We start from the raw sequence: 26,118 nt of genomic DNA, 5'->3' as shown, positions 1-26,118 counted from the left end.
ACGATATTTGAAGTAGAGAACTATGAAACTGGCGTAATGGCGTAAAAAGTAAAAAAGTGTTTTGGACGATGCCAACAACACGCGGTGTTCCCAAGCGGTCCCTCATCTAAGTACTAACCGCGCCCGACGCTGCTTAATTTCGGTGATCGGACGAGAACCGATGTACTCAGCGTGGTATGGTCGTTGGCGACATATATATGGTTAGCGAACAAACATGAAGGCGTAACTGAGGAACAACACGTTGTGAATCCTTGGCCATTTCAAATGAAGGCTGTGTGCTCCATGACTGGAGCTCAATGGCCAGCAAGAGCTAAGCAACAACCACGAGGCGAAATCTCGTAAATGGGTATGATGTGGTGGGAAAATGGAGCAAAGTTAGCAATTGGAATATTTATTGACATTTGATACGTAAATGCAATAAATATTTATATGTTTATATGCAGACACAATTTTACAAATTTGTAAAATAAGAGAACGATATTTGAAGTAGAGAACTATGAAACTGGCGTAATGGCGTAAAAAGTAAAAAAGTGTTTTGGACGATGCCAACAACACGCGGTGTTCCCAAGCGGTCCCACATCTAAGTACTAACCGCGCCCGACGCTGCTTAATTTCGGTGATCGGACGAGAACCGATGTACTCAGCGTGGTATGGTCGTTGGCGACATATATATGGTTAGCGAACAAACATGAAGGCGTAACTGAGGAACAACACGTTGTGAATCCTTGGCCATTTCAAATGAAGGCTGTGTGCTCCATGACTGGAGCTCAATGGCCAGCAAGAGCTAAGCAACAACCACGAGGCGAAATCTCGTAAATGGGTATGATGTGGTGGGAAAATGGAGCAAAATTAGCAATTGGAATATTTATTGACATTTGATACGTAAATGCAATAAATATTTATATATGTTTATATGCAGACACAATTTTACAAATTTGTAAAATAAGAGAACGATATTTGAAGTAGAGAACTATGAAACTGGCGTAATGGCGTAAAAAGTAAAAAAGTGTTTTGGACGATGCCAACAACACGCGGTGTTCCCAAGCGGTCCCCCATCTAAGTACTAACCGCGCCCGACGCTGCTTAATTTCGGTGATCGGACGAGAACCGATGTACTCAGCGTGGTATGGTCGTTGGCGACATATATATGGTTAGCGAACAAACATGAAGGCGTAACTGAGGAACAACACGTTGTGAATCCTTGGCCATTTCAAATGAAGGCTGTGTGCTCCATGACTGGAGCTCAATGGCCAGCAAGAGCTAAGCAACAACCACGAGGCGAAATCTCGTAAATGGGTATGATGTGGTGGGAAAATGGAGCAAAATTAGCAATTGGAATATTTATTGACATTTGATACGTAAATGCAATAAATATTTATATATGTTTATATGCAGACACAATTTTACAAATTTGTAAAATAAGAGAACGATATTTGAAGTAGAGAACTATGAAACTGGCGTAATGGCGTAAAAAGTAAAAAAGTGTTTTGGACGATGCCAACAACACGCGGTGTTCCCAAGCGGTCCCACATCTAAGTACTAACCGCGCCCGACGCTGCTTAATTTCGGTGATCGGACGAGAACCGATGTACTCAGCGTGGTATGGTCGTTGGCGACATATATATGGTTAGCGAACAAACATGAAGGCGTAACTGAGGAACAACACGTTGTGAATCCTTGGCCATTTCAAATGAAGGCTGTGTGCTCCATGACTGGAGCTCAATGGCCAGCAAGAGCTAAGCAACAACCACGAGGCGAAATCTCGTAAATGGGTATGATGTGGTGGGAAAATGGAGCAAAGTTAGCAATTGGAATATTTATTGACATTTGATACGTAAATGCAATAAATATTTATATGTTTATATGCAGACACAATTTTACAAATTTGTAAAATAAGAGAACGATATTTGAAGTAGAGAACTATGAAACTGGCGTAATGGCGTAAAAAGTAAAAAAAGTGTTTTGGACGATGCCAACAACACGCGGTGTTCCCAAGCGGTCCCACATCTAAGTACTAACCGCGCCCGACGCTGCTTAATTTCGGTGATCGGACGAGAACCGATGTACTCAGCGTGGTATGGTCGTTGGCGACATATATATGGTTAGCGAACAAACATGAAGGCGTAACTGAGGAACAACACGTTGTGAATCCTTGGCCATTTCAAATGAAGGCTGTGTGCTCCATGACTGGAGCTCAATGGCCAGCAAGAGCTAAGCAACAACCACGAGGCGAAATCTCGTAAATGGGTATGATGTGGTGGGAAAATGGAGCAAAATTAGCAATTGGAATATTTATTGACATTTGATACGTAAATGCAATAAATATTTATATATGTTTATATGCAGACACAATTTTACAAATTTGTAAAATAAGAGAACGATATTTGAAGTAGAGAACTATGAAACTGGCGTAATGGCGTAAAAAGTAAAAAAAGTGTTTTGGACGATGCCAACAACACGCGGTGTTCCCAAGCGGTCCCCCATCTAAGTACTAACCGCGCCCGACGCTGCTTAATTTCGGTGATCGGACGAGAACCGATGTACTCAGCGTGGTATGGTCGTTGGCGACATATATATGGTTAGCGAACAAACATGAAGGCGTAACTGAGGAACAACACGTTGTGAATCCTTGGCCATTTCAAATGAAGGCTGTGTGCTCCATGACTGGAGCTCAATGGCCAGCAAGAGCTAAGCAACAACCACGAGGCGAAATCTCGTAAATGGGTATGATGTGGTGGGAAAATGGAGCAAAGTTAGCAATTGGAATATTTATTGACATTTGATACGTAAATGCAATAAATATTTATATGTTTATATGCAGACACAATTTTACAAATTTGTAAAATAAGAGAACGATATTTGAAGTAGAGAACTATGAAACTGGCGTAATGGCGTAAAAAGTAAAAAAGTGTTTTGGACGATGCCAACAACACGCGGTGTTCCCAAGCGGTCCCCCATCTAAGTACTAACCGCGCCCGACGCTGCTGCTTAATTTCGGTGATCGGACGAGAACCGATGTACTCAGCGTGGTATGGTCGTTGGCGACATATATATGGTTAGCGAACAAACATGAAGGCGTAACTGAGGAACAACACGTTGTGAATCCTTGGCCATTTCAAATGAAGGCTGTGTGCTCCATGACTGGAGCTCAATGGCCAGCAAGAGCTAAGCAACAACCACGAGGCGAAATCTCGTAAATGGGTATGATGTGGTGGGAAAATGGAGCAAAATTAGCAATTGGAATATTTATTGACATTTGATACGTAAATGCAATAAATATTTATATATGTTTATATGCAGACACAATTTTACAAATTTGTAAAATAAGAGAACGATATTTGAAGTAGGGAACTATGAAACTGGCGTAATGGCGTAAAAAGTAAAAAAGTGTTTTGGACGATGCCAACAACACGCGGTGTTCCCAAGCGGTCCCCCATCTAAGTACTAACCGCGCCCGACGCTGCTGCTTAATTTCGGTGATCGGACGAGAACCGATGTACTCAGCGTGGTATGGTCGTTGGCGACATATATATGGTTAGCGAACAAACATGAAGGCGTAACTGAGGAACAACACGTTGTGAATCCTTGGCCATTTCAAATGAAGGCTGTGTGCTCCATGACTGGAGCTCAATGGCCAGCAAGAGCTAAGCAACAACCACGAGGCGAAATCTCGTAAATGGGTATGATGTGGTGGGAAAATGGAGCAAAATTAGCAATTGGAATATTTATTGACATTTGATACGTAAATGCAATAAATATTTATATATGTTTATATGCAGACACAATTTTACAAATTTGTAAAATAAGAGAACGATATTTGAAGTAGGGAACTATGAAACTGGCGTAATGGCGTAAAAAGTAAACAAGTAAGAACGTTGCAGTCGGGCGTTACCGACTGCGGAATACTCATTCACATCCCATCAACAATATATTTGTTAAGTTTCGCTCTAATACTGTAGAATATACAGGTTTTTCCGATTTGCCACGCCCCAACTGGGCGTAGACACCTCATTTTTGGTCAGTTTTTAGAAAGAAATAACGGTACCCTAACTGCAAAGTTTGAATGCTTACTCTCAAAAAATGTGAAAATTACAGGGTATTTTTCGATATGCCACGCCCCCAAAGAGGCGTAAAAACTATTTTGGGGGAATCGACAGAGGAGGCTACCAGTAACTCAACTATCTAAATTTGAAGCTTCTAGCTATTATACTTTTGGAGATATAAACTTTTGCGGTTTGCCACGCCCCCTGTGGGCGGACATATATCCGACAAAGCTTTTTGGTCTTGGGTGATCAGTCCGAGTATATATACAAAAGTTGAGGTCTCTGCCATCAATAGTGTCCAAAATATAGGACAATTTAAAAAATCACTATATCTTCAGGTCCGATTTGCCACGCCCCCAATGGGCGTAGACTTATAATTTATCTTTAGACTTTATAGAATCATACCATTACCTGACGTGCAAAATTTCAGCATTCTAGGTTAACAACTTTAGGAGATACAGTTTTATCCGATTTGCCACGCCCCCAATGGGCGTAGATATATCCGCCATAGCTCGTAATCTTGGGTGGTCAACGCGGACCTACATACCAAATTTCAGCTTTCTAGCTCTTCAACAAACATGATTTCTGGTATATCGGAAAATGCATTTTCCGATTTGCCACGCCCCTAGTGGGCGGATTGGGAAAATTTTAACACTTTATAAATCGGAGATATACACGAGTATGTGTTCCAAATTTCAAGTCTCTAGCTTCAATAGCGCCGAAATAGATTGCGTTCATACGGACAGACGGACAGACGGACAGACGGACGGACGGACGGACGGACAGACGGACAGACGGACGGACAGCAAGACGGACATTGCACAAAACCAATATACTGATTCACTTTCGTGAATGAGTATAAAAAGTGTTTTGGACGATGCCAACAACACGCGGTGTTCCCAAGCGGTCCCCATCTAAGTACTAACCGCGCCCGACGCTGCTTAATTTCGGAGAACGATATTTGAAGTAGAGAACTATGAAACTGGCGTAATGGCGTAAAAAGTAAAAAAGTGTTTTGGACGATGCCAACAACACGCGGTGTTCCCAAGCGGTCCCCCATCTAAGTACTAACCGCGCCCGACGCTGCTTAATTTCGGTGATCGGACGAGAACCGATGTACTCAGCGTGGTATGGTCGTTGGCGACATATATATGGTTAGCGAACAAACATGAAGGCGTAACTGAGGAACAACACGTTGTGAATCCTTGGCCATTTCAAATGAAGGCTGTGTGCTCCATGACTGGAGCTCAATGGCCAGCCAGAGCTAAGCAACAACTACGAGGCGAAATCTCGTTAATGGGTATGATGTGGTGGGAAAATGGAGCAAAATTAGCAATTGGAATATTTATTGACATTTGATACGTAAATGCAATAAATATTTATATATGTTTATATGCAGACACAATTTTACAAATTTGTAAAATAAGAGAACGATATTTGAAGTAGAGAACTATGAAACTGGCGTAATGGCGTAAAAAGTAAAAAAGTGTTTTGGACGATGCCAACAACACGCGGTGTTCCCAAGCGGTCCCTCATCTAAGTACTAACCGCGCCCGACGCTGCTTAATTTCGGTGATCGGACGAGAACCGATGTACTCAGCGTGGTATGGTCGTTGGCGACATATATATGGTTAGCGAACAAACATGAAGGCGTAACTGAGGAACAACACGTTGTGAATCCTTGGCCATTTCAAATGAAGGCTGTGTGCTCCATGACTGGAGCTCAATGGCCAGCCAGAGCTAAGCAACAACCACGAGGCGAAATCTCGTAAATGGGTATGATGTGGTGGGAAAATGGAGCAAAGTTAGCAATTGGAATATTTATTGACATTTGATACGAAAATGCAATAAATATTTATATAGGTTTATGTATATGCAGACACAATTTTACAAATTTGTAAAATAAGAGAACGATATTTGAAGTAGAGAACTATGAAACTGGCGTAATGGCGTAAAAAGTAAAAAAGTGTTTTGGACGATGCCAACAACACGCGGTGTTCCCAAGCGGTCCCTCATCTAAGTACTAACCGCGCCCGACGCTGCTTAATTTCGGAGAACGATATTTGAGGTAGAGAACTATGAAACTGGCGTAATGGCGTAAAAAAGTAAAAAAGTGTTTTGGACGATGCCAACAACACGCGGTGTTCCCAAGCGGTCCCTCATCTAAGTACTAACCGCGCCCGACGCTGCTTAATTTCGGTGATCGGACGAGAACCGATGTACTCAGCGTGGTATGGTCGTTGGCGACATATATATGGTTAGCGAACAAACATGAAGGCGTAACTGAGGAACAACACGTTGTGAATCCTTGGCCATTTCAAATGAAGGCTGTGTGCTCCATGACTGGAGCTCAATGGCCAGCAAGAGCTAAGCAACAACCACGAGGCGAAATCTCGTAAATGGGTATGATGTGGTGGGAAAATGGAGCAAAATTAGCAATTGGAATATTTATTGACATTTGATACGTAAATGCAATAAATATTTATATATGTTTATATGCAGACACAATTTTACAAATTTGTAAAATAAGAGAACGATATTTGAAGTAGGGAACTATGAAACTGGCGTAATGGCGTAAAAAGTAAACAAGTAAGAACGTTGCAGTCGGGCGTTACCGACTGCGGAATACTCATTCACATCCCATCAACAATATATTTGTTAAGTTTCGCTCTAATACTGTAGAATATACAGGTTTTTCCGATTTGCCACGCCCCAACTGGGCGTAGACACCTCATTTTTGGTCAGTTTTTAGAAAGAAATAACGGTACCCTAACTGCAAAGTTTGAATGCTTACTCTCAAAAAATGTGAAAATTACAGGGTATTTTTCGATATGCCACGCCCCCAAAGAGGCGTAAAAACTATTTTGGGGGAATCGACAGAGGAGGCTACCAGTAACTCAACTATCTAAATTTGAAGCTTCTAGCTATTATACTTTAGGAGATATAAACTTTTGCGGTTTGCCACGCCCCCTGTGGGCGGACATATATCCGACAAAGCTTTTTGGTCTTGGGTGATCAGTCCGAGTATATATACAAAAGTTGAGGTCTCTGCCATCAATAGTGTCCAAAATATAGGACAATTTAAAAAATCACTATATCTTCAGGTCCGATTTGCCACGCCCCCAATGGGCGTAGACTTATAATTTATCTTTAGACTTTATAGAATCATACCATTACCTGACGTGCAAAATTTCAGCATTCTAGGTTAACAACTTTAGGAGATACAGTTTTATCCGATTTGCCACGCCCCCAATGGGCGTAGATATATCCGCCATAGCTCGTGATCTTGGGTGGTCAACGCGGACCTACATACCAAATTTCAGCTTTCTAGCTCTTCAACAAACATGATTTCTGGTATATCGGAAAATGCATTTTCCGATTTGCCACGCCCCTAGTGGGCGGATTGGGAAAATTTTAACACTTTATAAATCGGAGATATACACGAGTATGTGTTCCAAATTTCAAGTCTCTAGCTTCAATAGCGCCGAAATAGATTGCGTTCATACGGACAGACGGACAGACGGACGGACGGACAGACGGACAGACGGACGGACAGCAAGACGGACATTGCACAAAACCAATATACTGATTCACTTTCGTGAATGAGTATAAAAAGTGTTTTGGACGATGCCAACAACACGCGGTGTTCCCAAGCGGTCCCCATCTAAGTACTAACCGCGCCCGACGCTGCTTAATTTCGGAGAACGATATTTGAAGTAGAGAACTATGAAACTGGCGTAATGGCGTAAAAAGTAAAAAAGTGTTTTGGACGATGCCAACAACACGCGGTGTTCCCAAGCGGTCCCTCATCTAAGTACTAACCGCGCCCGACGCTGCTTAATTTCGGTGATCGGACGAGAACCGATGTACTCAGCGTGGTATGGTCGTTGGCGACATATATATGGTTAGCGAACAAACATGAAGGCGTAACTGAGGAACAACACGTTGTGAATCCTTGGCCATTTCAAATGAAGGCTGTGTGCTCCATGACTGGAGCTCAATGGCCAGCCAGAGCTAAGCAACAACCACGAGGCGAAATCTCGTAAATGGGTATGATGTGGTGGGAAAATGGAGCAAAGTTAGCAATTGGAATATTTATTGACATTTGATACGAAAATGCAATAAATATTTATATAGGTTTATGTATATGCAGACACAATTTTACAAATTTGTAAAATAAGAGAACGATATTTGAAGTAGAGAACTATGAAACTGGCGTAATGGCGTAAAAAGTAAAAAAGTGTTTTGGACGATGCCAACAACACGCGGTGTTCCCAAGCGGTCCCTCATCTAAGTACTAACCGCGCCCGACGCTGCTTAATTTCGGAGAACGATATTTGAGGTAGAGAACTATGAAACTGGCGTAATGGCGTAAAAAGTAAAAAAGTGTTTTGGACGATGCCAACAACACGCGGTGTTCCCAAGCGGTCCCTCATCTAAGTACTAACCGCGCCCGACGCTGCTTAATTTCGGTGATCGGACGAGAACCGATGTACTCAGCGTGGTATGGTCGTTGGCGACATATATATGGTTAGCGAACAAACATGAAGGCGTAACTGAGGAACAACACGTTGTGAATCCTTGGCCATTTCAAATGAAGGCTGTGTGCTCCATGACTGGAGCTCAATGGCCAGCAAGAGCTAAGCAACAACCACGAGGCGAAATCTCGTAAATGGGTATGATGTGGTGGGAAAATGGAGCAAAATTAGCAATTGGAATATTTATTGACATTTGATACGTAAATGCAATAAATATTTATATATGTTTATATGCAGACACAATTTTACAAATTTGTAAAATAAGAGAACGATATTTGAAGTAGGGAACTATGAAACTGGCGTAATGGCGTAAAAAAGTAAACAAGTAAGAACGTTGCAGTCGGGCGTTACCGACTGCGGAATACTCATTCACATCCCATCAACAATATATTTGTTAAGTTTCGCTCTAATACTGTAGAATATACAGGTTTTTCCGATTTGCCACGCCCCAACTGGGCGTAGACACCTCATTTTTGGTCAGTTTTTAGAAAGAAATAACGGTACCCTAACTGCAAAGTTTGAATGCTTACTCTCAAAAAATGTGAAAATTACAGGGTATTTTTCGATATGCCACGCCCCCAAAGAGGCGTAAAAACTATTTTGGGGGAATCGACAGAGGAGGCTACCAGTAACTCAACTATCTAAATTTGAAGCTTCTAGCTATTATACTTTAGGAGATATAAACTTTTGCGGTTTGCCACGCCCCCTGTGGGCGGACATATATCCGACAAAGCTTTTTGGTCTTGGGTGATCAGTCCGAGTATATATACAAAAGTTGAGGTCTCTGCCATCAATAGTGTCCAAAATATAGGACAATTTAAAAAATCACTATATCTTCAGGTCCGATTTGCCACGCCCCCAATGGGCGTAGACTTATAATTTATCTTTAGACTTTATAGAATCATACCATTACCTGACGTGCAAAATTTCAGCATTCTAGGTTAACAACTTTAGGAGATACAGTTTTATCCGATTTGCCACGCCCCCAATGGGCGTAGATATATCCGCCATAGCTCGTGATCTTGGGTGGTCAACGCGGACCTACATACCAAATTTCAGCTTTCTAGCTCTTCAACAAACATGATTTCTGGTATATCGGAAAATGCATTTTCCGATTTGCCACGCCCCTAGTGGGCGGATTGGGAAAATTTTAACACTTTATAAATCGGAGATATACACGAGTATGTGTTCCAAATTTCAAGTCTCTAGCTTCAATAGCGCCGAAATAGATTGCGTTCATACGGACAGACGGACAGACGGACGGACGGACAGACGGACAGACGGACGGACAGCAAGACGGACATTGCACAAAACCAATATACTGATTCACTTTCGTGAATGAGTATAAAAAGTGTTTTGGACGATGCCAACAACACGCGGTGTTCCCAAGCGGTCCCCATCTAAGTACTAACCGCGCCCGACGCTGCTTAATTTCGGAGAACGATATTTGAAGTAGAGAACTATGAAACTGGCGTAATGGCGTAAAAAGTAAAAAAAGTGTTTTGGACGATGCCAACAACACGCGGTGTTCCCAAGCGGTCCCTCATCTAAGTACTAACCGCGCCCGACGCTGCTTAATTTCGGTGATCGGACGAGAACCGATGTACTCAGCGTGGTATGGTCGTTGGCGACATATATATGGTTAGCGAACAAACATGAAGGCGTAACTGAGGAACAACACGTTGTGAATCCTTGGCCATTTCAAATGAAGGCTGTGTGCTCCATGACTGGAGCTCAATGGCCAGCCAGAGCTAAGCAACAACCACGAGGCGAAATCTCGTAAATGGGTATGATGTGGTGGGAAAATGGAGCAAAGTTAGCAATTGGAATATTTATTGACATTTGATACGAAAATGCAATAAATATTTATATAGGTTTATGTATATGCAGACACAATTTTACAAATTTGTAAAATAAGAGAACGATATTTGAAGTAGAGAACTATGAAACTGGCGTAATGGCGTAAAAAGTAAAAAAGTGTTTTGGACGATTGCCAACAACACGCGGTGTTCCCAAGCGGTCCCCCATCTAAGTACTAACCGCGCCCGACGCTGCTTAATTTCGGTGATCGGACGAGAACCGATGTACTCAGCGTGGTATGGTCGTTGGCGACATATATATGGTTAGCGAACAAACATGAAGGCGTAACTGAGGAACAACACGTTGTGAATCCTTGGCCATTTCAAATGAAGGCTGTGTGCTCCATGACTGGAGCTCAATGGCCAGCCAGAGCTAAGCAACAACCACGAGGCGAAATCTCGTAAATGGGTATGATGTGGTGGGAAAATGGAGCAAAGTTAGCAATTGGAATATTTATTGACATTTGATACGAAAATGCAATAAATATTTATATAGGTTTATGTATATGCAGACACAATTTTACAAATTTGTAAAATAAGAGAACGATATTTGAAGTAGAGAACTATGAAACTGGCGTAATGGCGTAAAAAGTAAAAAAGTGTTTTGGACGATGCCAACAACACGCGGTGTTCCCAAGCGGTCCCTCATCTAAGTACTAACCGCGCCCGACGCTGCTTAATTTCGGAGAACGATATTTGAAGTAGAGAACTATGAAACTGGCGTAATGGCGTAAAAAGTAAAAAAGTGTTTTGGACGATGCCAACAACACGCGGTGTTCCCAAGCGGTCCCTCATCTAAGTACTAACCGCGCCCGACGCTGCTTAATTTCGGTGATCGGACGAGAACCGATGTACTCAACGTGGTATGGTCGTTGGCGACATATATATGGTTAGCGAACAAACATGAAGGCGTAACTGAGGAACAACACGTTGTGAATCCTTGGCCATTTCAAATGAAGGCTGTGTGCTCCATGACTGGAGCTCAATGGCCAGCCAGAGCTAAGCAACAACCACGAGGCGAAATCTCGTAAATGGGTATGATGTGGTGGGAAAATGGAGCAAAATTAGCAATTGGAATATTTATTGACATTTGATACGTAAATGCAATAAATATTTATATATGTTTATATGCAGACACAATTTTACAAATTTGTAAAATAAGAGAACGATATTTGAAGTAGAGAACTATGAAACTGGCGTAATGGCGTAAAAAGTAAAAAAAGTGTTTTGGACGATGCCAACAACACGCGGTGTTCCCAAGCGGTCCCACATCTAAGTACTAACCGCGCCCGACGCTGCTTAATTTCGGAGAACGATATTTGAAGTAGAGAACTATGAAACTGGCGTAATGGCGTAAAAAGTAAAAAAAGTGTTTTGGACGATGCCAACAACACGCGGTGTTCCCAAGCGGTCCCCCCATCTAAGTACTAACCGCGCCCGACGCTGCTTAATTTCGGTGATCGGACGAGAACCGATGTACTCAGCGTGGTATGGTCGTTGGCGACATATATATGGTTAGCGAACAAACATGAAGGCGTAACTGAGGAACAACACGTTGTGAATCCTTGGCCATTTCAAATGAAGGCTGTGTGCTCCATGACTGGAGCTCAATGGCCAGCCAGAGCTAAGCAACAACTACGAGGCGAAATCTCGTTAATGGGTATGATGTGGTGGGAAAATGGAGCAAAATTAGCAATTGGAATATTTATTGACATTTGATACGTAAATGCAATAAATATTTATATATGTTTATATGCAGACACGATTTTACAAATTTGTAAAATAAGAGAACGATATTTGAAGTAGAGAACTATGAAACTGGCGTTATGGCGTAAAAAGTAAAAAAGTGTTATGGACGATGCCAACAACACGCGGTGTTCCCAAGCGGTCCCACATCTAAGTACTAACCGCGCCCGACGCTGCTTAATTTCGGTGATCGGACGAGAACCGATGTACTCAGCGTGGTATGGTCGTTGGCGACATATATATGGTTAGCGAACAAACATGAAGGCGTAACTGAGGAACAACACGTTGTGAATCCTTGGCCATTTCAAATGAAGGCTGTGTGCTCCATGACTGGAGCTCAATGGCCAGCCAGAGCTAAGCAACAACCACGAGGCGAAATCTCGTAAATGGGTATGATGTGGTGGGAAAATGGAGCAAAGTTAGCAATTGGAATATTTATTGACATTTGATACGAAAATGCAATAAATATTTATATAGGTTTATGTATATGAAGACACAATTTTACAAATTTGTAAAATAAGAGAACGATATTTGAAGTAGAGAACTATGAAACTGGCGTAATGGCGTAAAAAGTAAAAAAGTGTTTTGGACGATGCCAACAACACGCGGTGTTCCCAAGCGGTCCTTCATCTAAGTACTAACCGCGTCCGACGCTGCTTAATTTCGGTGATCGGACGAGAACCGATGTACTCAGCGTGGTATGGTCGTTGGCGACATATATATGGTTAGCGAACAAACATGAAGGCGTAACTGAGGAACAACACGTTGTGAATCCTTGGCCATTTCAAATGAAGGCTGTGTGCTCCATGACTGGAGCTCAATGGCCAGCCAGAGCTAAGCAACAACTACGAGGCGAAATCTCGTTAATGGGTATGATGTGGTGGGAAAATGGAGCAAAATTAGCAATTGGAATATTTATTGACATTTGATACGTAAATGCAATAAATATTTATATATGTTTATATGCAGACACGATTTTACAAATTTGTAAAATAAGATAACGATATTTGAAGTAGAGAACTATGAAACTGGCGTAATGGCGTAAAAAGTAAAAAAGTGTTTTGGACGATGCCAACAACACGCGGTGTTCCCAAGCGGTCCCCCATCTAAGTACTAACCGCGCCCGACGCTGCTTAATTTCGGTGATCGGACGAGAACCGATGTACTCAGCGTGGTATGGTCGTTGGCGACATATATATGGTTAGCGAACAAACATGAAGGCGTAACTGAGGAACAACACGTTGTGAATCCTTGGCCATTTCAAATGAAGGCTGTGTGCTCCATGACTGGAGCTCAATGGCCAGCCAGAGCTAAGCAACAACCACGAGGCGAAATCTCGTAAATGGCTATGATGTGGTGGGAAAATGGAGCAAAATTAGCAATTGGAATATTTATTGACATTTGATACGTAAATGCAATAAATATTTATATATGTTTATATGCAGACACAATTTTACAAATTTGTAAAATAAGAGAACGATATTTGAAGTAGAGAACTATGAAACTGGCGTAATGGCGTAAAAAGTAAACAAGTAAGAACGTTGCAGTCGGGCGTTACCGACTGCGGAATACTCATTCACATCCCATCAACAATATATTAGTTAAGTTTCGCTCTAATACTGTAGAATATACAGGTTTTTCCGATTTGCCACGCCCCAACTGGGCGTAGACACCTCATTTTTGGTCAGTTTTTAGAAAGAAATAACGGTACCCTAACTGCAAAGTTTGAATGCTTACTCTCAAAAAATGTGAAAATTACAGGGTATTTTTCGATATGCCACGCCCCTAAAGAGGCGTAAAAACTATTTTGGGGGAATCGACAGAGGAGGCTACCAGTAACTCAACTATCTAAATTTGAAGCTTCTAGCTATTATACTTTAGGAGATATAAACTTTTGCGGTTTGCCACGCCCCCTGTGGGCGGACATATATCCGACAAAACTTTTTGGTCTTGGGTGATCAGTCCGAGTATATATACAAAAGTTGAGGTCTCTGCCATCAATAGTGTCCAAAATATAGGACAATTTAAAAAATCACTATATCTTCAGGTCCGATTTGCCACGCCCCCAATGGGCGTAGACTTATAATTTATCTTTAGACTTTATAGAATCATACCATTACCTGACGTGCAAAATTTCAGCATTCTAGGTTAACAACTTTAGGAGATACAGTTTTATCCGATTTGCCACGCCCCCAATGGGCGTAGATATATCCGCCATAGCTCGTGATCTTGGGTGGTCAACGCGGACCTACATACCAAATTTCAGCTTTCTAGCTCTTCAACAAACATGATTTCTGGTATATCGGAAAATGCATTTTCCGATTTGCCACGCCCCTAGTGGGCGGATTGGGAAAATTTTAACACTTTATAAATCGGAGATATACACGAGTATGTGTTCCAAATTTCAAGTCTCTAGCTTCAATAGCGCCGAAATAGATTGCGTTCATACGGACAGACGGACAGACGGACAGACGGACGGACGGACAGACGGACGGACGGACAGACGGACAGACGGACGGACAGCAAGACGGACATTGCACAAAACCAATATACTGATTCACTTTCGTGAATGAGTATAAAAAGTGTTTTGGACGATGCCAACAACACGCGGTGTTCCCAAGCGGTCCCCATCTAAGTACTAACCGCGCCCGACGCTGCTTAATTTCGGAGAACGATATTTGAAGTAGAGAACTATGAAACTGGCGTAATGGCGTAAAAAGTAAAAAAGTGTTTTGGACGATGCCAACAACACGCGGTGTTCCCAAGCGGTCCCCCATCTAAGTACTAACCGCGCCCGACGCTGCTTAATTTCGGTGATCGGACGAGAACCGATGTACTCAGCGTGGTATGGTCGTTGGCGACATATATATGGTTAGCGAACAAAAATGAAGGCGTAACTGAGGAACAACACGTTGTGAATCCTTGGCCATTTCAAATGAAGGCTGTGTGCTCCATGAGTGGAGCTCACTGGCCAGCCAGAGCTAAGCAACAACTACGAGGCGAAATCTCGTTAATGGGTATGATGTGGTGGGAAAATGGAGCAAAATTAGCAATTGGAATATTTATTGACATTTGATACGTAAATGCAATAAATATTTATATATGTTTATATGCAGACACGATTTTACAAATTTGTAAAATAAGAGAACGATATTTGAAGTAGAGAACTATGAAACTGGCGTTATGGCGTAAAAAGTAAAAAAGTGTTTTGGACGATGCCAACAACACGCGGTGTTCCCAAGCGGTCCCCCATCTAAGTACTAACCGCGCCCGACGCTGCTTAATTTCGGTGATCGGACGAGAACCGATGTACTCAGCGTGGTATGGTCGTTGGCGACATATATATGGTTAGCGAACAAACATGAAGGCGTAACTGAGGAACAACACGTTGTGAATCCTTGGCCATTTCAAATGAAGGCTGTGTGCTCCATGACTGGAGCTCAATGGCCAGCCAGAGCTAAGCAACAACCACGAGGCGAAATCTCGTAAATGGGTATGATGTGGTGGGAAAATGGAGCAAAGTTAGCAATTGGAATATTTATTGACATTTGATACGAAAATGCAATAAATATTTATATAGGTTTATGTATATGCAGACACAATTTTACAAATTTGTAAAATAAGAGAACGATATTTGAAGTAGAGAACTATGAAACTGGCGTAATGGCGTAAAAAGTAAAAAAGTGTTTTGGACGATGCCAACAACACGCGGTGTTCCCAAGCGGTCCCCCATCTAAGTACTAACCGCGCCCGACGCTGCTTAATTTCGGTGATCGGACGAGAACCGATGTACTCAGCGTGGTATGCTCGTTGGCGACATATATATGGTTAGCGAACAAACATGAAGGCGTAACTGAGGAACAACACGTTGTGAATCCTTGGCCATTTCTAATGAAGGCTGTGTGCTCCATGACTGGAGCTCAATGGCCAGCCAGAGCTAGGCAACAACCACGAGGCGAAATCTCGTAAATGGGTATGATGTGGTGGGAAAATGGAGCAAAATTAGCAATTGGAATATTTATTGACATTTGATACGTAAATGCAATAAATATTTATATATGTTTATATGCAGACACGATTTTACAAATTTGTAAAATAAGAGAACGATATTTGAAGTAGAGAACTATGAAACTGGCGTTATGGCGTAAAAAGTAAAAAAAGTGTTTTGGACGATGCCAACAACACGCGGTGTTCCCAAGCGGTCCCCCATCTAAGTACTAACCGCGCCCGACGCTGCTTAATTTCGGTGATCGGACGAGAACCGATGTACTCAGCGTGGTATGGTCGTTGGCGACATATATATGGTTAGCGAACAAACATGAAGGCGTAACTGAGGAACAACACGTTGTGAATCCTTGGCCATTTCAAATGAAGGCTGTGTGCTCCATGACTGGAGCTCAATGGCCAGCCAGAGCTAAGCAACAACCACGAGGCGAAATCTCGTAAATGGCTATGATGTGGTGGGAAAATGGAGCAAAATTAGCAATTGGAATATTTATTGACATTTGATACGTAAATGCAATAAATACTTATATATGTTTATATGCAGACACGATTTTACAAATTTGTAAAATAAGAGAACGATATTTGAAGTAGAGAACTATGAAACTGGCGTAATGGCGTAAAAAGTAAAAAAGTGTTTTGGACGATGCCAACAACACGCGGTGTTCCCAAGCGGTCCCCCATCTAAGTACTAACCGCGCCCGACGCTGCTTAATTTCGGTGATCGGACGAGAACCGATGTACTCAGCGTGGTATGGTCGTTGGCGACATATATATGGTTAGCGAACAAACATGAAGGCGTAACTGAGGAACAACACGTTGTGAATCCTTGGCCATTTCTAATGAAGGCTGTGTGCTCCATGACTGGAGCTCAATGGCCAGCCAGAGCTAGGCAACAACCACGAGGCGAAATCTCGTAAATGGGTATGATGTGGTGGGAAAATGGAGCAAAATTAGCAATTGGAATATTTATTGACATTTGATACGTAAATGCAATAAATATTTATATATGTTTATATGCAGACACGATTTTACAAATTTGTAAAATAAGAGAACGATATTTGAAGTAGAGAACTATGAAACTGGCGTTATGGCGTAAAAAGTAAAAAAGTGTTTTGGACGATGCCAACAACACGCGGTGTTCCCAAACGGTCCCACATCTAAGTACTAACCGCGCCCGACGCTGCTTAATTTCGGTGATCGGACGAGAACCGATGTACTCAGCGTGGTATGGTCGTTGGCGACATATATATGGTTAGCGAACAAACATGAAGGCGTAACTGAGGAACAACACGTTGTGAATCCTTGGCCATTTCAAATGAAGGCTGTGTGCTCCATGACTGGAGCTCAATGGCCAGCCAGAGCTAAGCAACAACCACGAGGCGAAATCTCGTAAATGGGTATGATGTGGTGGGAAAATGGAGCAAAGTTAGCAATTGGAATATTTATTGACATTTGATACGTAAATGCAATAAATATTTATATATGTTTATATGCAGACACAATTTTACAAATTTGTAAAATAAGAGAACGATATTTGAAGTAGAGAACTATGAAACTGGCGTTATGGCGTAAAAAGTAAAAAAAGTGTTTTGGACGATGCCAACAACACGCGGTGTTCCCAAGCGGTCCCCCATCTAAGTACTAACCGCGCCCGACGCTGCTTAATTTCGGTGATCGGACGAGAACCGATGTACTCAGCGTGGTATGGTCGTTGGCGACATATATATGGTTAGCGAACAAACATGAAGGCGTAACTGAGGAACAACACGTTGTGAATCCTTGGCCATTTCAAATGAAGGCTGTGTGCTCCATGACTGGAGCTCAATGGCCAGCCAGAGCTAAGCAACAACCACGAGGCGAAATCTCGTAAATGGCTATGATGTGGTGGGAAAATGGAGCAAAATTAGCAATTGGAATATTTATTGACATTTGATACGTAAATGTAATAAATATTTATATATGTTTATATGCAGACACAATTTTACAAATTTGTAAAATAAGAGAACGATATTTGAAGTAGAGAACTATGAAACTGGCGTAATGGCGTAAAAAGTAAAAAAGTGTTTTGGACGATGCCAACAACACGCGGTGTTCCCAAGCGGTCCCCCATCTAAGTACTAACCGCGCCCGACGCTGCTTAATTTCGGTGATCGGACGAGAACCGATGTACTCAGCGTGGTATGGTCGTCGGCGACATATATATGGTTAGCGAACAAACATGAAGGCGTAACTGAGGAACAACACGTTGTGAATCCTTGGCCATTTCAAATGAAGGCTGTGTGCTCCATGACTGGAGCTCAATGGCCAGCCAGAGCTAAGCAACAACCACGAGGCGAAATCTCGTAAATGGGTATGATGTGGTGGGAAAATGGAGCAAAGTTAGCAATTGGAATATTTATTGACATTTGATACGTAAATGCAATAAATATTTATATATGTTTATATGCAGACACAATTTTACAAATTTGTAAAATAAGAGAACGATATTTGAAGTAGAGAACTATGAAACTGGCGTAATGGCGTAAAAAGTAAAAAAGTGTTTTGGACGATGCCAACAACACGCGGTGTTCCCAAGCGGTCCCTCATCTAAGTACTAACCGCGCCCGACGCTGCTTAATTTCGGTGATCGGACGAGAACCGATGTACTCAGCGTGGTATGGTCGTTGGCGACATATATATGGTTAGCGAACAAACATGAAGGCGTAACTGAGGAACAACACGTTGTGAATCCTTGGCCATTTCAAATGAAGGCTGTGTGCTCCATGACTGGAGCTCAATGGCCAGCAAGAGCTAAGCAACAACCACGAGGCGAAATCTCGTTAATGGGTATGATGTGGTGGGAAAATGGAGCAAAATTAGCAATTGGAATATTTATTGACATTTGATACGTAAATGCAATAAATATTTATATATGTTTATATGCAGACACAATTTTACAAATTTGTAAAATAAGAGAACGATATTTGAAGTAGAGAACTATGAAACTGGCGTAATGGCGTAAAAAGTAAAAAAGTGTTTTGGACGATGCCAACAACACGCGGTGTTCCCAAGCGGTCCCCCATCTAAGTACTAACCGCGCCCGACGCTGCTTAATTTCGGTGATCGGACGAGAACCGATGTACTCAGCGTGGTATGGTCGTTGGCGACATATATATGGTTAGCGAACAAACATGAAGGCGTAACTGAGGAACAACACGTTGTGAATCCTTGGCCATTTCAAATGAAGGCTGTGTGCTCCATGACTGGAGCTCAATGGCCAGCCAGAGCTAAGCAACAACTACGAGGCGAAATCTCGTTAATGGGTATGATGTGGTGGGAAAATGGAGCAAAATTAGCAATTGGAATATTTATTGACATTTGATACGTAAATGCAATAAATATTTATATATGTTTATATGCAGACACGATTTTACAAATTTGTAAAATAAGAGAACGATATTTGAAGTAGAGAACTATGAAACTGGCGTTATGGCGTAAAAAGTAAAAAAAGTGTTTTGGACGATGCCAACAACACGCGGTGTTCCCAAACGGTCCCACATCTAAGTACTAACCGCGCCCGACGCTGCTTAATTTCGGTGATCGGACGAGAACCGATGTACTCAGCGTGGTATGGTCGTTGGCGACATATATATGGTTAGCGAACAAACATGAAGGCGTAACTGAGGAACAACACGTTGTGAATCCTTGGCCATTTCAAATGAAGGCTGTGTGCTCCATGACTGGAGCTCAATGGCCAGCCAGAGCTAAGCAACAACCACGAGGCGAAATCTCGTAAATGGGTATGATGTGGTGGGAAAATGGAGCAAAGTTAGCAATTGGAATATTTATTGACATTTGATACGTAAATGCAATAAATATTTATATATGTTTATATGCAGACACAATTTTACAAATTTGTAAAATAAGAGAACGATATTTGAAGTAGAGAACTATGAAACTGGCGTAATGGCGTAAAAAGTAAAAAAAGTGTTTTGGACGATGCCAACAACACGCGGTGTTCCCAAGCGGTCCCTCATCTAAGTACTAACCGCGCCCGACGCTGCTTAATTTCGGTGATCGGACGAGAACCGATGTACTCAGCGTGGTATGGTCGTTGGCGACATATATATGGTTAGCGAACAAACATGAAGGCGTAACTGAGGAACAACACGTTGTGAATCCTTGGCCATTTCAAATGAAGGCTGTGTGCTCCATGACTGGAGCTCAATGGCCAGCCAGAGCTAAGCAACAACCACGAGGCGAAATCTCGTAAATGGCTATGATGTGGTGGGAAAATGGAGCAAAATTAGCAATTGGAATATTTATTGACATTTGATACGTAAATGCAATAAATACTTATATATGTTTATATGCAGACAAAATTTTACAAATTTGTAAAATAAGAGAACGATATTTGAAGTAGAGAACTATGAAACTGGCGTAATGGCGTAAAAAGTAAAAAAGTGTTTTGGACGATGCCAACAACACGCGGTGTTCCCAAGCGGTCCCCCATCTAAGTACTAACCGCGCCCGACGCTGCTTAATTTCGGTGATCGGACGAGAACCGATGTACTCAGCGTGGTATGGTCGTTGGCGACATATATATGGTTAGCGAACAAACATGAAGGCGTAACTGAGGAACAACACGTTGTGAATCCTTGGCCATTTCAAATGAAGGCTGTGTGCTCCATGACTGGAGCTCAATGGCCAGCCAGAGCTAAGCAACAACTACGAGGCGAAATCTCGTTAATGGGTATGATGTGGTGGGAAAATGGAGCAAAATTAGCAATTGGAATATTTATTGACATTTGATACGTAAATGCAATAAATATTTATATATGTTTATATGCAGACACGATTTTACAAATTTGTAAAATAAGAGAACGATATTTGAAGTAGAGAACTATGAAACTGGCGTAATGGCGTAAAAAGTAAAAAAGTGTTTTGGACGATGCCAACAACACGCGGTGTTCCCAAGCGGTCCCCCATCTAAGTACTAACCGCGCCCGACGCTGCTTAATTTCGGTGATCGGACGAGAACCGATGTACTCAGCGTGGTATGGTCGTTGGCGACATATATATGGTTAGCGAACAAACATGAAGGCGTAACTGAGGAACAACACGTTGTGAATCCTTGGCCATTTCTAATGAAGGCTGTGTGCTCCATGACTGGAGCTCAATGGCCAGCCAGAGCTAGGCAACAACCACGAGGCGAAATCTCGTAAATGGGTATGATGTGGTGGGAAAATGGAGCAAAATTAGCAATTGGAATATTTATTGACATTTGATACGTAAATGCAATAAATATTTATATATGTTTATATGCAGACACGATTTTACAAATTTGTAAAATAAGAGAACGATATTTGAAGTAGAGAACTATGAAACTGGCGTTATGGCGTAAAAAGTAAAAAAGTGTTTTGGACGATGCCAACAACACGCGATGTTCCCAAGCGGTCCCCCATCTAAGTACTAACCGCGCCCGACGCTGCTTAATTTCGGTGATCGGACGAGAACCGATGTACTCAGCGTGGTATGGTCGTTGGCGACATATATATGGTTAGCGAACAAACATGAAGGCGTAACTGAGGAACAACACGTTGTGAATCCTTGGCCATTTCAAATGAAGGCTGTGTGCTCCATGACTGGAGCTCAATGGCCAGCAAGAGCTAAGCAACAACCACGAGGCGAAATCTCGTTAATGGGTATGATGTGGTGGGAAAATGGAGCAAAATTAGCAATTGGAATATTTATTGACATTTGATACGTAAATGCAATAAATATTTATATATGTTTATATGCAGACACAATTTTACAAATTTGTAAAATAAGAGAACGATATTTGAAGTAGAGAACTATGAAACTGGCGTAATGGCGTAAAAAGTAAAAAAGTGTTTTGGACGATGCCAACAACACGCGGTGCTCCCAAGCGGTCCCTCATCTAAGTACTAACCGCGCCCGACGCTGCTTAATTTCGGTGATCGGACGAGAACCGATGTACTCAGCGTGGTATGGTCGTTGGCGACATATATATGGTTAGCGAACAAACATGAAGGCGTAACTGAGGAACAACACGTTGTGAATCCTTGGCCATTTCAAATGAAGGCTGTGTGCTCCATGACTGGAGCTCAATGGCCAGCCAGAGCTAAGCAACAACTACGAGGCGAAATCTCGTTAATGGGTATGATGTGGTGGGAAAATGGAGCAAAATTAGCAATTGGAATATTTATTGACATTTGATACGTAAATGCAATAAATATTTATATATGTTTATATGCAGACACAATTTTACAAATTTGTAAAGTAAGAGAACGATATTTGAAGTAGAGAACTATGAAACTGGCGTAATGGCGTAAAAAGTAAAAAAGTGTTTTGGACGATGCCAACAACACGCGGTGTTCCCAAGCGGTCCCCCATCTAAGTACTAACCGCGCCCGACGCTGCTTAATTTCGGTGATCGGACGAGAACCGATGTACTCAGCGTGGTATGGTCGTTGGCGACATATATATGGTTAGCGAACAAACATGAAGGCGTAACTGAGGAACAACACGTTGTGAATCCTTGGCCATTTCAAATGAAGGCTGTGTGCTCCATGACTGGAGCTCAATGGCCAGCCAGAGCTAAGCAACAACCACGAGGCGAAATCTCGTAAATGGCTATGATGTGGTGGGAAAATGGAGCAAAATTAACAATTGGAATATTTATGGACATTTGATACGAAAATGCAATAAATATTTATATAGGTTTATGTATATGCAGACACAATTTTACAAATTTCTAAAATAAGAGAACGATATTTGAAGTAGAGAACTATGAAACTGGCGTAATGGCGTAAAAAGTAAAAAAGTGTTTTGGACGATGCCAACAACACGCGGTGTTCCCAAGCGGTCCCCCATCTAAGTACTAACCGCGCCCGACGCTGCTTAATTTCGGTGATCGGACGAGAACCGATGTACTCAGCGTGGTATGGTCGTTGGCGACATATATATGGTTAGCGAACAAACATGAAGGCGTAACTGAGGAACAACACGTTGTGAATCCTTGGCCATTTCAAATGAAGGCTGTGTGCTCCATGACTGGAGCTCAATGGCCAGCCAGAGCTAAGCAACAACTACGAGGCGAAATCTCGTTAATGGGTATGATGTGGTGGGAAAATGGAGCAAAATTAACAATTGGAATATTTATGGACATTTGATACGAAAATGCAATAAATATTTATATAGGTTTATGTATATGCAGACACAATTTTACAAATTTCTAAAATAAGAGAACGATATTTGAAGTAGAGAACTATGAAACTGGCGTAATGGCGTAAAAAGTAAAAAAGTGTTTTGGACGATGCCAACAACACGCGGTGTTCCCAAGCGGTCCCCCATCTAAGTACTAACCGCGCTCGGTGATCGGATGAGAACCGATGTACTCCGCGTGGTATGGTCGTTGACGACATATATATGGTTAGCGAACAAACATGAAGGCGTAACTGAGGAACAACACGTTGTGAATCCTTGGCCATTTCAAATGAAGGCTGTGTGCTCCATGACTGGAGCTCAATGGCCAGCCAGAGCTAAGCAACAACTACGAGGCGAAATCTCGTTAATGGGTATGATGTGGTGGGAAAATGGAGCAAAATTAACAATTGGAATATTTATGGACATTTGATACGAAAATGCAATAAATATTTATATAGGTTTATGTATATGCAGACACAATTTTACAAATTTCTAAAATAAGAGAACGATATTTGAAGTAGAGAACTATGAAACTGGCGTAATGGCGTAAAAAGTAAAAAAGTGTTTTGGACGATGCCAACAACACGCGGTGTTCCCAAGCGGTCCCCCATCTAAGTACTAACCGCGCTCGGTGATCGGATGAGAACCGATGTACTCCGCGTGGTATGGTCGTTGACGACATATACCGTAGATTCCGGTTATAACGATTCCGCTTAAATCGTCCAACCAGTTATGTCGACGTAAATTCGATGTTCTTGTTGGTCCCCATACAAACTTATATGAAAGAACTTCCGCTCAGTACGTCTCCGCTGTTAGCGACAATCCGCTTATGCCGACGATTTTTTTTTATACCCTGTACCCATTGAAAATGGGAAATCAGGGTATAATGGTTTTGTGAAAAAGTATGTAACGGGCAGAAGGAATCATCGTAGACCCCATAAAGTACATATATTCTTGATATGAAAGAACTTCCGCTCAGTACGTCTCCGCTGTTAGCGACAATCCGCTTATGCCGACGATTTTTTTTATACCCTGTACCCATTGAAAATGGGAAATCAGGGTATAATGGTTTTGTGAAAAAGTATGTAACGGGCAGAAGGAATAATCGAAAATTTGATTTTGTTTTTCAGCCTAATTTGAACATTTTTAGACCCGGAGTCTTCAAATTTGGGTTGTATATAAAGTTAATGGATATAAAGATTTTTAATTTACAGATTTTGGATACCACGCCCCCTTCGCCCCCAATTTGTAAAAAACGCATTTCAAGTACTAGAGACTTGTGCTTTGATATGTACACACATATTCTATATAATACGCTCTGAAAGTTTCATTAAGATCGTATGTCTACAAAAGAAATTATTCAACAAATAAATTCTCATAATATTGCCCACACTGCAGCGCAGCCCAAGCGCAGTCGCTGCTTACTGCGCAGTTAGCAGAGCGCAGGCTTATGCGTGCGTGTGGATGCATGTGTATGTATGTGTGCATAAAAGTGCAGAATGATTAGAATATCAGCTTAGAGGGTTCAGGGTATCTCCTAGTCGAGCAGTCTCGACTAGAGCCTTCTTACTTGTTAGAATTCGATTTGCAATAAGAAGTGGTTAACGCAGCATCGTTAAGCATTAAGCATTAAGCATATGCATTGTTTCTTTTATAATTTGGCGATTGATTGCGATGGGTCGTAAACGTGATACTATTGTCCGCGAAATTTTTTGTTTTAAAGTGGAGCAAGATGTTACGGATTTCAAAATTTGAAGAGAATTCTTCAGGAGAGCGATGCCGATGAGTACCTGTCTGAGTTAAGCCAAGACACAAGTGAACCTCAAGAGAAGAAAACGAAATTTACTATTTCTCTGTCGACAAGCGATGTCAAGAAAGCGTGCGTGCAATTGGTGACTCTCTTTTTGATTCTGCACCTTTTAAAACGCTGACAGACCAAATTTTGAATAGGTTGCAGATGAGCCCCATTACATCACGGAATGTTATGCATCATGTCACGGAAAAATATAAGCGCGAATAGTCCGTCTTAAGAGATCGACTTCAAAGATGCTATCGCTCAAAATTGACATTGCTTCCCGACATTCCAAAGGCATTCTAGGTGTAAACGTCCAATATTACAGAAATCATGCCATTGAAGTAAAGACATTGGGCATAATTGAGCTGCAGCGCCAACACACAGGGCTCAATTTGAGCATAGAATTCGAATATATTTTGGCAGAATTTTCAATTTCAAAGCAGCAGTTATATACGATAACAATGGTAGGAATGTCATAAAGGCAATTGATTGTTTGAACGAGGACCTCGAAAGTGTGCTCAGTGGTGGTATCGAAAATGAGCAGCTGATGGACAGCATAAATGTTTTTTCGATCTCATCAATTCGATGTGCTGTTCACTCCTTGCAATTAGCAGTAAAAGATTTTTTGAACAATGATGCAAGGGATGCAACTGTTGCAAGTGCGTGAAAACTTGTAAAAGCTTTGCGCAAACATACAAATTAACGAATTTTAATTATACCAATGAATAATTTTCCTCTTGTATACTGAATTTAGACTAGCAATTTCAACTACAGCGCTACATCTGTCTGTCATTGATGTGCCCATCAGATTGAGTTCAACTTTTGAAATGCTAAGAAATGTATGCATATATGAGGAGTTCATCCGGCAATACTTGACTGAAAACTTACAGCTCTCAAAGAAGCAATGGGTTGACATCAAAGTT

The 26,118-nt window shown here is 41.8% G+C and overlaps 1 protein-coding gene, 18 non-coding genes and 20 pseudogenes across 19 annotated transcripts in view; all 39 read right to left on the bottom strand.

Moving 5' to 3' along the window:
• Positions 1-26,118, bottom strand: part of LOC6572349 — a 55,669-nt gene that overhangs the window by 17,644 nt on the left and 11,907 nt on the right. The window lies entirely within an intron of this gene.
• LOC122756951 lies at positions 70-188 on the bottom strand (annotated as a pseudogene).
• Positions 544-662, bottom strand: LOC122756924 (annotated as a pseudogene).
• On the bottom strand, positions 1,020-1,138 carry LOC122756936. The gene has a single exon (XR_006356793.1). It is a non-coding gene; the product is annotated as a 5S ribosomal RNA (ribosomal RNA).
• On the bottom strand, positions 1,496-1,614 carry LOC122756923 (annotated as a pseudogene).
• Positions 1,971-2,089, bottom strand: LOC122756922 (annotated as a pseudogene).
• Positions 2,448-2,566, bottom strand: LOC122756935. Its single transcript, XR_006356792.1, has one exon. It is a non-coding gene; the product is annotated as a 5S ribosomal RNA (ribosomal RNA).
• LOC122756930 lies at positions 2,922-3,043 on the bottom strand (annotated as a pseudogene).
• Positions 3,401-3,522, bottom strand: LOC6572375 (annotated as a pseudogene).
• LOC6572376 lies at positions 5,067-5,185 on the bottom strand. Its single transcript, XR_047467.1, has one exon. It is a non-coding gene; the product is annotated as a 5S ribosomal RNA (ribosomal RNA).
• On the bottom strand, positions 5,543-5,661 carry LOC6572377 (annotated as a pseudogene).
• On the bottom strand, positions 6,170-6,288 carry LOC6572378 (annotated as a pseudogene).
• On the bottom strand, positions 7,817-7,935 carry LOC122756950 (annotated as a pseudogene).
• On the bottom strand, positions 8,443-8,561 carry LOC6572360 (annotated as a pseudogene).
• Positions 10,092-10,210, bottom strand: LOC6572372 (annotated as a pseudogene).
• On the bottom strand, positions 10,573-10,691 carry LOC6572373. Its single transcript, XR_006356791.1, has one exon. It is a non-coding gene; the product is annotated as a 5S ribosomal RNA (ribosomal RNA).
• On the bottom strand, positions 11,199-11,317 carry LOC6572374 (annotated as a pseudogene).
• Positions 11,823-11,942, bottom strand: LOC6587041 (annotated as a pseudogene).
• LOC6572363 lies at positions 12,300-12,418 on the bottom strand (annotated as a pseudogene).
• LOC6572364 lies at positions 12,780-12,898 on the bottom strand (annotated as a pseudogene).
• Positions 13,256-13,374, bottom strand: LOC6572365. Its single transcript, XR_006356790.1, has one exon. It is a non-coding gene; the product is annotated as a 5S ribosomal RNA (ribosomal RNA).
• Positions 14,927-15,045, bottom strand: LOC6587129. The gene has a single exon (XR_047814.1). It is a non-coding gene; the product is annotated as a 5S ribosomal RNA (ribosomal RNA).
• LOC6587130 lies at positions 15,403-15,521 on the bottom strand. Its single transcript, XR_047813.1, has one exon. It is a non-coding gene; the product is annotated as a 5S ribosomal RNA (ribosomal RNA).
• On the bottom strand, positions 15,883-16,001 carry LOC6587131. Its single transcript, XR_047812.1, has one exon. It is a non-coding gene; the product is annotated as a 5S ribosomal RNA (ribosomal RNA).
• LOC6572369 lies at positions 16,360-16,478 on the bottom strand. The gene has a single exon (XR_006356789.1). It is a non-coding gene; the product is annotated as a 5S ribosomal RNA (ribosomal RNA).
• LOC6587168 lies at positions 16,836-16,954 on the bottom strand. Its single transcript, XR_006356788.1, has one exon. It is a non-coding gene; the product is annotated as a 5S ribosomal RNA (ribosomal RNA).
• LOC122756932 lies at positions 17,312-17,430 on the bottom strand (annotated as a pseudogene).
• On the bottom strand, positions 17,789-17,907 carry LOC122756927. The gene has a single exon (XR_006356787.1). It is a non-coding gene; the product is annotated as a 5S ribosomal RNA (ribosomal RNA).
• LOC122756948 lies at positions 18,265-18,383 on the bottom strand. The gene has a single exon (XR_006356807.1). It is a non-coding gene; the product is annotated as a 5S ribosomal RNA (ribosomal RNA).
• Positions 18,741-18,859, bottom strand: LOC122756949 (annotated as a pseudogene).
• Positions 19,217-19,335, bottom strand: LOC122756952. The gene has a single exon (XR_006356809.1). It is a non-coding gene; the product is annotated as a 5S ribosomal RNA (ribosomal RNA).
• Positions 19,694-19,812, bottom strand: LOC122756931 (annotated as a pseudogene).
• On the bottom strand, positions 20,171-20,289 carry LOC6586994 (annotated as a pseudogene).
• On the bottom strand, positions 20,647-20,765 carry LOC6587106. The gene has a single exon (XR_006356808.1). It is a non-coding gene; the product is annotated as a 5S ribosomal RNA (ribosomal RNA).
• Positions 21,123-21,241, bottom strand: LOC6586988. Its single transcript, XR_047790.1, has one exon. It is a non-coding gene; the product is annotated as a 5S ribosomal RNA (ribosomal RNA).
• On the bottom strand, positions 21,599-21,717 carry LOC6586992. The gene has a single exon (XR_047791.2). It is a non-coding gene; the product is annotated as a 5S ribosomal RNA (ribosomal RNA).
• Positions 22,075-22,193, bottom strand: LOC6586993 (annotated as a pseudogene).
• Positions 22,551-22,669, bottom strand: LOC6586989. The gene has a single exon (XR_047793.1). It is a non-coding gene; the product is annotated as a 5S ribosomal RNA (ribosomal RNA).
• Positions 23,031-23,149, bottom strand: LOC6586990. The gene has a single exon (XR_006356786.1). It is a non-coding gene; the product is annotated as a 5S ribosomal RNA (ribosomal RNA).

This window comes from Drosophila mojavensis, unplaced genomic scaffold (genome assembly GCF_018153725.1).
Source record: "Drosophila mojavensis isolate 15081-1352.22 unplaced genomic scaffold, ASM1815372v1 contig_19, whole genome shotgun sequence".
Classification (NCBI taxonomy): Eukaryota; Metazoa; Arthropoda; class Insecta; order Diptera; family Drosophilidae; genus Drosophila; species Drosophila mojavensis.
Note: the sequence above shows the minus strand (reverse complement) of the source record. Positions and strands in the feature narration are given on the sequence as shown.